The sequence below is a fragment of the Anomalospiza imberbis genome, chromosome 30 (assembly GCF_031753505.1).
Source record: "Anomalospiza imberbis isolate Cuckoo-Finch-1a 21T00152 chromosome 30, ASM3175350v1, whole genome shotgun sequence".
Taxonomy (NCBI): domain Eukaryota; kingdom Metazoa; phylum Chordata; class Aves; order Passeriformes; family Viduidae; genus Anomalospiza; species Anomalospiza imberbis.
In genome coordinates, this window is record NC_089710.1 from 1181153 (window position 1) to 1194382 (window position 13230).

General features: G+C 56.3%; 1 long non-coding RNA gene across 1 annotated transcript; it reads left to right on the forward strand.

The window, feature by feature from the left end:
• The first annotated feature begins 5243 nt into the window (after window positions 1–5243).
• On the forward strand, window positions 5244–7733 carry LOC137463853 (uncharacterized). The gene is made up of 5 exons (XR_010993987.1): window positions 5244–5351; window positions 5499–5619; window positions 6218–6818; window positions 7165–7282; window positions 7660–7733. It is a non-coding gene; the product is annotated as an uncharacterized lncRNA (long non-coding RNA).
• Window positions 7734–13230: the final 5497 nt, after the last annotated feature.

Genomic DNA, 13230 nt, shown 5'->3' on the forward strand with positions numbered 1-13230 from the left:
TGGGTTGTTGAAATGAGCAACGTGAGTCCTTGGCTACAAATGTGGAGCAGGGCTGTGCTGGATCCATCTGCTCTCAGTAGTACCCAGTAACATTTTAGGGGAAGCATGGAAAGGTGATCACCCACCACCTGAGAAAGGTTAAAGCCCAGAGAAACTCTGTACAGGTCAGAATGACAGACCATCTCCACGTACTCTCCTCTCATCACTTTACCTCACAGAATTTACTCTGTTCTCCCTGAGAGCAGCAGAAATTCTGAGGGTTTCTGATATCCAAGAATACCAGGAGAGATACGGGCATGCTTATAAAGAAAACCCCAGAACGCAAAAATACTAAAGACAGTGTCTGTGTGTTCCAGAGGAGGGTGTATGGGCAATGGCTTTGGTTTTGGTCACAGGTATCTCCTCTAACTCTTCTCTGTCCTTTCTCCATGAACAGGTGCCCACGTGCAGCCACAGCCAATGTCCAACAGCAGCTCCATCAGCCACTTCCTCCTGCTGGCACTGGCAGACACGCGGCAGCTGCAGCTCCTGCACTTCTGCCTCTTCCTGGGCATCTCCCTGGCTGCCCTCCTGGGCAATGGCCTCATCATCAGCGCTGTAGCCTGCGGCCACCACCTGCACACGCCCATGTTCTTCTTCCTGCTCAACCTGGCCCTCAGCGACCTGGGCTCCATCTGCACCACTGTCCCCAAAGCCATGCACAATTCCCTCTGGGACACCAGCACCATCTCCTACACAGGATGTGCTACACAGGTTTTTCTGATTATCTTCTTCCTTGGAGCAGAGCTTTCCCTCCTGACCATCATGTGCTATGACCGCTACGTGTCCATCTGCAAACCCCTGCACTACGGGACCCTCCTGGGCAGCAGAGCTTGTGCCCACATGGCAGCAGCTGCCTGGGCCAGTGCCTTTCTCAATGCTCTGCTGCACACGGCCAATACATTTTTCCTGCCCCTGTGCCATGGCAATGCCCTGGGCCAGTTCTTCTGTGAAATCCCCCAGGTCCTCAAGCTCTCCTGCTCAAATTCCTACCTCAGGGAACTTGGGCTCCTTGTGTTCTCCATCTCTTTAGCACTTGGCTGTTTTGTGTTCATTGTTTTCTCCTATGTGCAGATCTTCAGGGCCGTGCTGAGGATCCCCTCTGAGCAGGGACGGCACAAAGCCTTTTCCACCTGCCTCCCTCACCTGGCCGTGGTCTCTCTGTTCCTCAGCACTGCAGCATTTTGCTACCTGAAGCCCCCCTCTATGTCCTCCCCATCACTGGATCTGTCAGTGTCAGTTCTGTACTCGGTGGTGCCTCCAGCCCTGAACCCCCTCATCTACAGCCTGAGGAACCAGGAGCTCAAGGCTGCAGTGTGGACACTGATAGACTGGATGGTTTCGGGAACATTAAACTGCTGGCCAATTCTGCCAAATCACTTGTAATAAAGTCATCTTTGATACTTCTTGTTGGTTTCATTTTGGAGGTTCTTTTTCTTTGTTTTACTTACTCCATATTGTCCACAAGGAAATGTCATTGTTTGTGCCATTTCTCATTTTGTTTCACTCCACCTTCCCTGTGGCCACAGACTGTGTCAATGAGGGGCTGCGCTCTCGGTGGCTTTCAAGAAACTCAAGGATGTCCCAGCAAAGTTTTCTGCAGAAATGCCCTTTTGTTGCCTTCTCTGGAGCTGCAGCAGCAATGTCTGTGTGCAGAGCTGGGGGCAGATCAGTGCTGGCACAGCAGCTGTGCCCAGCAGCAGCAGCACTTGGTGTTGCCAGTGCTGCTCCCGTGGCCCTGCCCCACTGCCCTGGTGGCCCTGGTGTTGCTGCAGGGCCTGAGTGCTCTCGGGGCCGGGCACAGTCCTGGGGGTGGCAGTGCCGGGGCTGCAGCAGGGACAGCCCATGGGCACTGCTGGGGCAGCGCTGACACCTCAGGCAGGGCCTGGTGGCTCCAGGCTCCTTGCCCAGGTTCTCTCAAGAACACGGCCAGGCCAATGCTCAGCACAGAAAACCCCCGTGAGCAGCCCCAGGCTGGCCGTGGGCAGGCTGGGGGCAAACAGCATGGCTGGTGCTCTGCAAGGGCCCTGGGGGAGACGGGAAGGAGCAGCAGAGCAGGGGCTGATCCATCCCCAGTGCGCTGGACAGCCCAGGCCAGCGTCCCAGAGCGTCCTGATGGAGCTGCCAACAACATCCCCCCTCTGCAGCCCTGGCCTCTCCCCCAGCTCACACAGGTGCCGCATCCTTGCAGGCACAGCCACGGCAGCGCTGGCTCAGGAGCCCCTGTTTGCATTGCACACAGCAGGCGGGAGCACCCCCATGCTGCTGCTGTGGGGACATGAACCTGAGGGAGCACAAATGCCATCAGCCCCTGGGGCCAGGAAGGGATGGAGGACGCCAGGGAAACCACTCAGCTTTGTCCTGGCCTCTGCAGCCAGCCAGAAAGTTTGTTCCCATCAGCTGGGAGTTTCCTGTCCCACTGCAGATGCTGCTGCTCAGAGCCAGGGCTGCCTGGCAGCCACCCCCAACCTGCCCTGAGCATTTCCTTGGCTTAACCTTTGCTTTTTTTTATCTTCTTGCTACTATTTCTTCCTGTTGTCCACCCCTGTTCCCTCCCCTGCAAACAGCCCATCCCTGTTTGCCCTTTCCTCTCTGGCCCCACTCCCCATTCCAGTTCCTGACTTGGCACCATGGGAACGGCCCTTGGGGAGCAGGATCATCCCACAAGTGCTGCAGGAATTGTCTGCAGGCTCCTGCAGTGCCTCGTGCTACTCCCTTTCCAGAGACACCCCAGGCCAGGGGGGCACATCTGGGCTGCTGTGTCTGGCTGTGGGGCTGCCTGTTCCGGGCAGTGAGGAGGGGCTGCAGAGGCTCTGCAGGACTGACAGGATGGGCTTTGGGGCTGTGAGGAGAAGCTGAGGGACCTGGGCTGCTGGAGCTTCTGAAGAGGAGGCCCAGGGCTCCTCCTGCAACTGCACCAAGGGTGGTTTCAGAGAATCCCAGAATCAGCAAGGCTGGAAAAGACCTTGGAGATCATCAAGTCCAACCTGTGCCCTGACACCGCCTTGTGTCCCCTGAGCCTCCTCTTCTCCAGGGTAAACAACCCCAGCTCCTTCAGCCACTCCTCACAGGACTTGTGCTCCAGACCCCTCACCAGCCTTGTTGTCCTTCTCTGGACACACTCCAGCCCCTCCATGTCCTTCCTAAATTGGGGGGCCCAGAACTGGACAGAGCAGTCGAGGTGCTGCCCAACCAGTGCTGAGCACAGGGGAACTGCCCTGCTCCTGCTGGCCACACCATTCCTGATCCAGGCCAGGAGCCATTGGCCTTTTTGGCCACCTGGGCACACGGCTGGCTCATGTCCAGCCTGCTGTCGACCAGTGCCCCCAGGTCCCTTTCTGGAGGGAGAGAACAGCTTCATGTGGGTTTTTGGGGCGTTGCCCCAATTTTGTGGGTTCCTCCCTCCATTTTGGGATTTCACACCTCCGTTTTGGGGGTCTCCCCCCAGCGATTTTGGCTTCCACTCCTTCCACTTTGGGGTCCCCCTTTACTTTTGTGCACCCCATCCCCATGTTCCACACATGCCCAGCGGCCCCAGTGTGCACTGAACGGCCAGCAAGGGACTGGGGAATGCTGAGACCCACAGTGATGTCAGTCATCCCTGCGGGTTACACATAGGACTCCTCGGCCCTTTTTGGGGTGCCCTGGAGTGCCAAGACCACGGGGAGGAAATGTCTTTGCTGCCATGCCGGGCAGGATCTTGCTTGGCCCATTATGGCCTCATGTCCCCTGTCTCTCATTGTCCTCTGACAGCCCCTGTGTCCCTGCACCCCTCTCAAGAGCAGGACTTTGGTGCCAGCACCCCCAGGCTCCAAATCCCCGCGTTGGCTCTGTCCCTATGGTATCCCCACGCGGCCGTTGCGCCGGGGCCGTTGTGGCGACAGCCGGCGAGCGGCGCCATGGCGGAGCTGCCGCTGCCCGCCGGGCTCAGAGCCAGCGCCTTCCCCGCCAAGCTGTGGCGCCTGGCGAACAGCCCCCGCGTCCGCTCCGTGCGCTGGGACAGCCGGGCCCGGGGGCTGCTCATCGACCGCTCCCTCTTCGAGCGGGAGCTGCTCAGCCCGGGCGACGCCCGGGGCCCGGCCCCGCACACCTTCAGGGCCACGCAGTTCCGCAGCTTCGTGCGCCAGCTCTACCGCTACGGCTTCCGCAGGGTGCCGAGCCGGGTTGGCTCAGCTGTGCCGGGCGATGCCGGGGCTGGGCTCCACTACAGCAACCCCTGCTTTCGCCGCGACCGCCCCGACCTCCTGCTCCGCATCAGGCGCCGGAGCGCGGCCAACAGGCAGCGGCCGGCGGCGGGGCGGGAGGGCCGCAGGCGCCCGCCCCGCGGCTCCCAGCAGCTCCCCGGGGCGCGGCCGCTGCCGCACGGGTGGGACGGGCGCAGCCGCTTCAAGCCGCTCTCCAGGGAGCGGCCGCCGCTGCCGCCCGGGCGCCCGCCCAGCGGCTTCCTGCTGCTGCACAGGGAGCGGACGCTGCCGGACGGGCGGGAGCTGCGCAGCCCCCGGCCTGGCCGCTTCCAGCCGCCCCCCGGGCAGCGGCCGCTGCTCGCCCGGCGCCCGCCCTGCGGCTTCCACCTGCTGCACAGGGACCGGCCGGTGCCGGCCCGGCGGGAGGGGCCGAGCCGCTTCCAGGAGCTCTATGGGGAGCGGCCGCCGCCCGCCGAGCGGGAGCTGATGCGCATCCCGCCCTGCGGCTTCTTCGGGTTCTACGGGGAGCCGCTGCTGCCGCTCGGGCGGGAGGGGCCTCGCAGCTGCTTCCAGCAGCTCTACGGGGGGCAGCTGCCTCCGATCGACCGGGAGGTGCTCAGGATCCAGCCCTTCAGCTTCCAGCAGCTCCACAGGGAGCAGCAGCCCCCAGCCTACGACCCGCGAGGTAGGAAAAGCGTTGTAGCCTTGCTTTTCCCCAAAAGGTCTTGAAAAGTGACTGTTTGAAGTATTTTTCCACAAGGCTCTGTCCTTCTCGGCCCAAAATTCTCAAGCTTATTTAGAAGGGGCACCTAGAAAGGCAAAAGATTCTCTGCCTGGTTTTCCTGCCTGCTTCCTGTGATGGTTGATCCAAGGCAGCAACAGAGATCAGTGTCCCAGAGCCACGTTGTGGAGTGTGACCAATGTCTTTGGATTCTTGCAGCCACCTCGGGCACTTCAGCCCCCAGCGCTCCACCTGGCAGTGCAGGTTGTGCAGCATCGACGGCCTCCGGCTCAGCCTGGAATGCACCTGGTGAAGAGCAATTGCCACCAGTGGATCTTGGCTTGGCCGTCGAGCAAATGATCCGGGAGATCAGGAGATCCCTGCCTGAAAGGTCTCCCTCTGCTCAGGTAACCCATTGGAGGGGAATGGAAGAGGCTGGGCTGAGAGCTTTTGAACGCTGTTAGATGGAGAAGGAGAGTAACCGTATCCTTGATGTGATTCCAGCAAAATACTGAATGATCTTTAGTTTTCTTTTTTTCTATTGTTCTTTCAAGGGCAATATGAATGTTGCCCCTGAGTCTTCAGGAGGGGAGCCTGTGAACGGGGCTGCAGCAGAGGAAACTTCATCTGGCACCGAGAGCTGCGAGAACAGTTCCCCAGAGCCCGAGGAGCCTGGTAAGGACAGAGCCCCCGTTGGTTTAGAGAGGTGTGAGACGGCTGCTCTGAGCCTGCCTCTGGCAGGAAGGGAGACGAGAAGAGTTGAGCTCTTGTCTGCAGGGTTGGTGCTTCCTGGTGCCTTTAGTTCAAAGGCACATGCACAACCTGCCCGAGCCCTGCCCTCCACGCTTCGCCAGAGGCTTGGGCACTGAGTCCTCTGCTGTGGCAAGAGTGCAGGGAATAAACCTGACCTTGTGGGAGTTGTGCCACCAAGCTGGGTGTCCCAGTCTGGTTCATACCTCAGCCTCCAGCAGCCTTCAGCCATTTCAGTGAGGACTGTGGTCTCTCTGTCACTGGGACTGTCTGTGTTTCAAGCTCTCGTGGGTGCCATTTGCACTGTGGGTGCTGAGACTTTATTAGAATACTGAAATATTTTACACAGTTCCGTTTTGAAAACTTGGAAGGATCCCTGTTCTTTATAGAGCAGGCTTCAAATTGCCAAGTGAGAGTCTGCCTTTCAGGCCATCTTTTAATGTCCCTGATAGAAGGACAATTGGTGCTCAAGGGGCGCTTGCACAAGGGCCAGTATTGTCTCAGTGTTCCCTTTGCTTCCCAGATCCCGTGTGATCAACGTGTCCAGGAGGGCTGCCCTGTGTGCCAGGAAGAGACAGAGGGAGAGCCTGTGACCATTGGGCAGGTAGAATTCCTCTGTCTCTAGTTATATTTATAGATGTGTATAGTTATGTTTATTGCTATATGTAGTTGTCTTTATAGATTTATGTAGTTATATTTATCCATCTACATAGAAAGAGATTTGTCTAGTTAATTTATTTTTAGTTTTAGGTGTATATATTTCTATTTTTAGATGTGCAGTTATAGTTGTAGATGTCCATAGTTGCCTTTATACATGTGTATAGTTACATTTACATATATATAGTTATATTTGTAGATAGGCGTATTTATATTGATATATGGGGGTTTAGTTACATAGATTGATATCTGTATAGGTGTAGGCCTCTTTTTAACCTCTTCCCCTGCTCTGCTTCCTCCCTCACCTCTTGCTTTTCCCCCGTGCCCCCTGTGTCCCCTCTCCCTGTGCTGGGTCCGAGCTGGCGGCCGGGCCGGGCGGAGCAGCAGTTCCAGCCCCGGGTGTCCCTGGAGCGGTGGGAGCTGCCGGTGGCCCCAGGCACTGTCCCCTGAGGAGCTGCTGAAGGACGGTGAGACTGAGGGGGCTGAGGGGGCGGTGACGCTGAAGGGACGGTGACCCTGAGGTGCTGCTGGGGCTGAGGGCTGTGGGGCAGCCGAGGGCGATGGTGGCACTGAGGTGACAGGGAAGTGGCACAGGCCGAGGGGTGGCGGGTCTAGGGGGACGGGATGGGTCAGAAGGGACTGAGGGGCTGAGAGGACTGTGAGGGGCTGAAGAAACTGAAGGGGGCTGGGGCTTTGCCGAGAGCATGGCGGGGCTGAGGGGATGGAGGGGGCCGGCAGGGAGCACAGAGGGCTCCGGGACTGCAGCTCTGCCAGGCCTTGGAACCAATTGCAGAGCCTCCGCTTTTGCCACAGCTGCAGTGGAGACCTTGAGGACAGCCGGAGACGGACGGGAGCCAGCAGGGAGAAGGTGAAGGCCAGCAGCAAGAGCAGGGAACGGGGACCTGCTGCTGCCACGCTGGAGAGAGCCCGGGTGAGGCCCCAGGGCCGGGGAGGCAGGGTGGGGCTGAGGGTGGCGTGGGCTGTGGCCGTGGGCACTGCCCGGCGGGGCAGCAGCAGGCCCTGCCCGTGCTGGGGCTGCTCAGCGCAGCTGCCCCGGCTGGCACAGGGGCTGTCCTTGGGCAAGGCAGCTGTGCCGGCAGGGCCCGGGAGCTGTGCCGGCTGTGCCGGGCTGCCGGGGCTGCGGGACAGTCCCGCCGCGGCTGCGCTCACCACAGCCTGGCCCGCTCGGCTGCTTTTTCTTTCTAACCCTCCTGGGGAGGCTCTGAGATCTTCCCTTCCCTGATGGAAGTGCAGCTGCTGCCAAAGAAAACGTCTCCATACTGACTCAGTGCTCCCTTTGCTTCCCAGCTGTGCCATCTGCCGTCCCTGTCCAGGAGAGCTGCTCTGCACGGGAGGAAGAGCCCGAGGGAGAGGCTTTGAAGATGGGGCAGCAGCAAGAGCAGGGAACGGGTGTTATAAGTTAAAGTAAATAATTTGTCTGATCCTTTAGGGATTGATAAAAAGAATTTTATTGATTACAGCAAGCAATGACAAGCAAACAGCGCTGGGTGCAGCCGGGGAGTCAGTGCTCCGCCAAGGCTCACACCGCTTCCCTTTTCCCACGGTCCTTTATTCTCCCCCTTCTTCCGCGTTTGTGGCTTTTCCGGGAGTACTCTGCGCGTGCGCCTCCAGTTGCTAGGGGGTCGCCGCCTGCTCTCTGGTGGTCGTCTGGATGAAGGCTCTCCTCCTCTTCCTCGCTGGGGGTTTATGACCCTGTAACCATCTTTCCATAGATGGTTACACACCTCCCAACCCTAGCTGTACCATCAACTTAAGAAGTCAGCATATCCTCGGGTATCCTGTTATTCACAAAAAACCTCTTCCTTTGCCCGAGTTCCTGTTTAATGATGAACAAAGAGACTTCTCTTATCTGTTACAAGGGGTCTGGAACACAAGTCCTGTGAGGAATGACTGAGGGAGCTGGAGTTGTTTATCCTGGAGAAGACTCAGAGGTGACCTTATCACTCTCCACACTCCCTGAAAGGTGGTTGCAGTCAGGTGGGGGTCGGTCTCTCTCCTCACAACAACTGACAGGACCAGAGGACAGTGTCTTAAGCTGCACCAAGGGAAATTTAGGTTTTATATTAGGAAAAAAGTTTTTAATGGAAAGGGTGATAAAGCACTGGAACTGTCTGTCCAGGGAGGTGGTGGAGTCACCATCCTGGGATGTGTTTAAAAAAAGACTGGATGTGGCACTCAGTGCCATGGTTTAGCTGAGGTGGTGTTAGGGCATGGGTTGGACTTGATGACCTTAAAGGTCTCTTCCAACCCAGCAATTCTGTGATTGTGTGACATCACAGACCAGGTTGTGACATCATATAGTTGGCTGTGACAGCCCTGGTTTATTATGTGACATCACAGAGCAGGCTGTGACATCAGAGGATGCCTGTATGACATCACAGAGCAGAGCAAGCTGTGAGGACAAAGAGTGTGCTGTGACATTATAGGGTGGCTGTGTTCCATCACTGAAGGTGTTGTGACATCACAGGGTGGGTCTGTGAGCCCACAGAGGTGCTGTGTGACATGTTCAGTGAGTTCTGCCATCACAGAGCAGGCTGTGACATCACAGAGGAGGTTGTGATGTCCCAAAGTTGGCGGTGACATTACAGGCTGGCACTGTGACATCACAGAACGGGCTGTGAGGCCACCGAGAAGACTCTGCCATAATAGGAAAGGGCTCTGTGACATCACAGAGCAGCTGTGTGATGGCACAGAGAAGGCTGAGACAATACAGAGTGGGTTCTGCCATCACAGAGCTGACTGTGAAATCACAGAGCAGGCTGTGACATCACAGCGAGGCTGCATAACATCACAAAGGCAGCTGTGCCATCATAGAGCTGGCTGTGACATCACAGGGTGTCTGTGACATCACAGGCTGGGCTGTGACCTCACAGGGAAGATTTTGTGACATCACAGAGCAGATTGGGACCTCAAAGAGCAGGCTGTGACATCACAGGGCACCTGTATGAAATCTCAGGTAGCCTGTTACATCTCAGAGTGGGCTGTGTGACACCACAGGGGCTGTGTGACATCACAGGGGCTGTGTGAGGTCACTGGGGAGGTCACTCCACCCCAGCCCCCCCTCCCAGTTCCCCCAGAGAAGTCCAACGCTGCTCGTGCACAGCAGGGTCCCCTGTCCCCCCGGGTCCCCCCGCCCCTGGCGCCGCAGCCTCCCCCAGAGGATGTTCCACGAGATCGACCCCAGAGCCTAACACGGGGACGGGGGCTGGGGCTGTGGGGGTGGGACAGGGGGACAGGGACCCCCCGGCAGCGTCCCCGTGTCCCCCAGGGCCAGAGCCTGGGCCAGGGCTCCTTCACCCTGTTACCAACGAGGCCTTGAGAGCACTGAAAAAATTCCCAGCAAGGGATCAGCAAAAACCAGATTTAATATTAAGCGACAGCACCACAAAGTTCCTTGCAAGAGTCACTCTGCTCCTGACTGGACACTGCAGGCGCACCAAGGAAACAAAGCAACAACAAAACCAAACAAAATCCAGGCAATCAAACCAGAAATGAGCTAAGAATTGGGGATTTCCTTCCTATGGAAAAGAACTGTCCTTCTCGTCCAGGTGCCAATGGCCACAATTGGGATTTCACCTCCAACACTGCCTGTTGTGACAGACTGGAGGAGATTGTTGGCTGGAAACATTTCATGTGTGGGGAGGAAGGGGCAGGTCCAGCCTTGCCCTGCCCTGGAACCCCAGCCCTGCCCTGCCCTGGAACCCAAATCCCCCCAGAGCCTCTATCCCAGCCCAGCAGTGTCTGCCAGTCCCTGGCACAGCACAGGCAATGCTCCACAGCCACCTCTGGAGCCCCCAGCCCAGCTCCTGAGCGACCAAATGACCCCAAGTCCCACCTGGGGGAAGGGCCCAGGAACACCAACGGGTATTTATGGCTGACCACAAGGCAAGCACACGTCTTGACCCTACCTCCTCTTGGAATTTCCATCAGAACACTGCTGCAATCCATGAGCTGGTAGCTCTGTGTATGCTTCTCTAAATCATATTTGTCTTTCTTTCTGTTTCTTCTTCTATTTATTTCTTCTTCCAAATTTGGATTACCTTAAATTTGAATAGGATTAGAATTTGTGAAGTGAATGGGCCAAGTTAACGCTTTGAGAAATGTTTTTTGTTGATTGATTATCAAATTAAACCTTTTCCCAAAGTTATTCTGATTTACTAAAGTTGCCAGTAAAGTCTGTTTTGTTAGTTTCTGCTCCTGAGAATCTCTTGCTGGTATTTCTCCAGTGTATCCAACACGGAATACAGAAACAATTGTAATTCCTCCTAAATGTCTCCTTGAGAGAGTTGTTTGGGGGATGGGGGTCATGGCTTGTGTGTCCTGCTTGGCACAGCCCAGGCAGGGCTTTCACAGCCACATTCCACACTCCATTTCCCAGATGGAGCCACTGGTGCCTCTGAGTTCTGCTGCCCCAGCCCCAGGGACGCTCTCCTTGTCTGCCCATTCCCCCACAGTCTCTGGGCAGGGATGGCCTCAGTGGGAGCTGCTGACATCCTCAGCAACTTGGAGGCTGCTGCTGAATTTTACTGCTCCAGAGGCTTCTTCAGCCTTCAGCTCTTCAGTTCAGCAATTCAGTGTCCCAGGGCTCATTAACATTCAAAACATCTTAACAAGCCAAACCTCTGGGAATAATGTAAGTGTTCAAATCTTTTGTGGTTAATTAGCCCAATTACAGAAGCCTCTTCAAAGTGAATACACTACATTTAAAAAGACATTGAGAAAATATTTTTTTGGTCCTGTTTAGTTTTTTTTTTCCCCCTGTTAATACATTGGTAAGTGCACTCTCCAATTGACACTGAATCCAAGTACCTCCTCATGCAGTTGGAATAGATATGAAAATCAAGACCCTTCATGGCTGACAATCAATCAGACTCTGTCCCTACCCCCACCCCACCATTTCCCCCATCCAAGCCCTGGCACTCAGAGCAGCCTTGTGTAAATCTGAGCTCCCTCCAGTCCAGGCTGCACCTGCAGGTTTCAGCTGCTTGGCTCCAACTCCCACCTGCTTTCCTTGGAGAAGGAGCTGCCTGAGACACAGAGGGATGTTCATTTCTTGTCAGCCAACAAAGCCAAGGGAAGGCACAGCTCCATCAAATGCAAAAGTCATTCCTCTGCTGGATATTAACTCCACTTTGCACAGCAGACAGTCTCAGAGCAATGGAAAACACCTTCTGTGCCCAGCACAGATCCCAAGGTCCCCCCAAACCCTCCCTGCCCCGGTTCTGCCCAGATTTGCTCTTTGCACACACGAGTCACAGGCTGAAGTCAGGAGCTCCCTCCATGCCCAGAGGGAGGAAAAGAAGGAAAGTGGATGAAGAGCTCTCCTGTGCAGAGCCAAGGTCCAAGTGCCCCTGCAGTGGGAACCACAGCTCATCAGGTTTGTGTCCTTTGGGTTCAGGGATGGTGACACTCAGAGGCACAGAAAGGTTTCTGTCCAACAAACACAAGTTGAACATTTGAACAGTTTAATAACCATCACAGCTCTTCCCTCAGCTCTCTGTGATGTCCCAGCAGCATCTGACATGTCCCCCATCCCCAAGGGATTTCTGTACAGGAACAGTTTTACACAAAGACATAAGAAAAGGCAATTCTATTATAGATTTAAAAATAGTAAGATGTAATTAATATTTATTTGAACTTCAGAAAGATTGGGCCACTCCCTGATGTGCAAAGTGTGGAACCAGTCCATTGAGAGACATTTGAATGACCAGAAAGCATCTGGAGGGGGAAATCTGGGTGCAACGGGAAGTACATAGATCCACCTGGTCTAGTGTAGAGATGTCCTTAGACATGGCCATTTCAACAGGAGAACTGGAAACACCTGAAGGAAGAGCGTGAAGTAAGAATAAACAGAATATTGGTGACTCAAGGAGATGGGAAGATCAGTATTTCTTCTCCTTCTGCCATCAGTACATCAGAAAATTGCTGTTTCTTAAATGTACTGAAGTGACACAGATACTAAAAATGTGCTTGTATAATATGAAATGTACAAGTACTAAAACCTGTGCCCCTTTCCAGGCAGACATCAGCTGTGTGCCCATGACCAGGCAGTGCCACTTGTGCCCTGAGGTGCCGAGCTGGGACTGGATCTCTCAGAGAGGAGCTGAGGGAGAGCAGAGCACCTTGCAAGCTGCAGGTCCCTGCCAGCCCCGCAGGGCTCCTGTGCCATCAACATCTGCTCTGCTCCAGCCTGAAACAGGGCCCAGCATGGTGCCGGGACCATCAGAGAGCTGAGGTGTGTGCTGGAATTCAATGCCCTCCCCATGGCGCAGCAGCCCTGCATTTCCCTGCTCCAGCCTTGGTCTCCAGCACAGCCATGGAGGCTCTTTGGGCTCCTGAGTGTTCCTGCTGTGTCCATGTCCCCAAGGGCACAGAGCAGCCTCCTCTCTCGGGCACTTGCCTGTTTTCCATGCCTTGCACAGGCGCTGGCCCTGCCCCACAAGGCCTGGGCTGAGTCCTGCCCTGCACGCTCAGCCAGGCTGGGATGGACACTGATGGTTTCTGTGCCAGGCTCTCTGAGCCCAGCCCAGCTCCCTGCAAGCTCTGCCAGCTGCCCTGAGCTCTGTGCAGCACCAAGGGCCTCTCCCCAGCACAGCCCAGCCGGCTCTGGCCCCACAGCTCTGCTCAGCCCAGGCTGCTCTGGCCACTGGCCCCACGGCCTCAGCCCCTGGCCAGGGCACAGCAGCAGCTGCAGCTCAGCCAGGACTCAGCCCCAGCCATGGGGGAAGGGGCTTGGCCAAGGCCAAAGGAGGCTCCCTGGCTGCCCTGCTCCCCTCGGGCTGAGGTGCTGAGAGCTCTGCAGCCCCTGCTGCCATCCCATCTGCCCAGGCCAGCACAAGAGCCCGGCCTTGGGGCCCT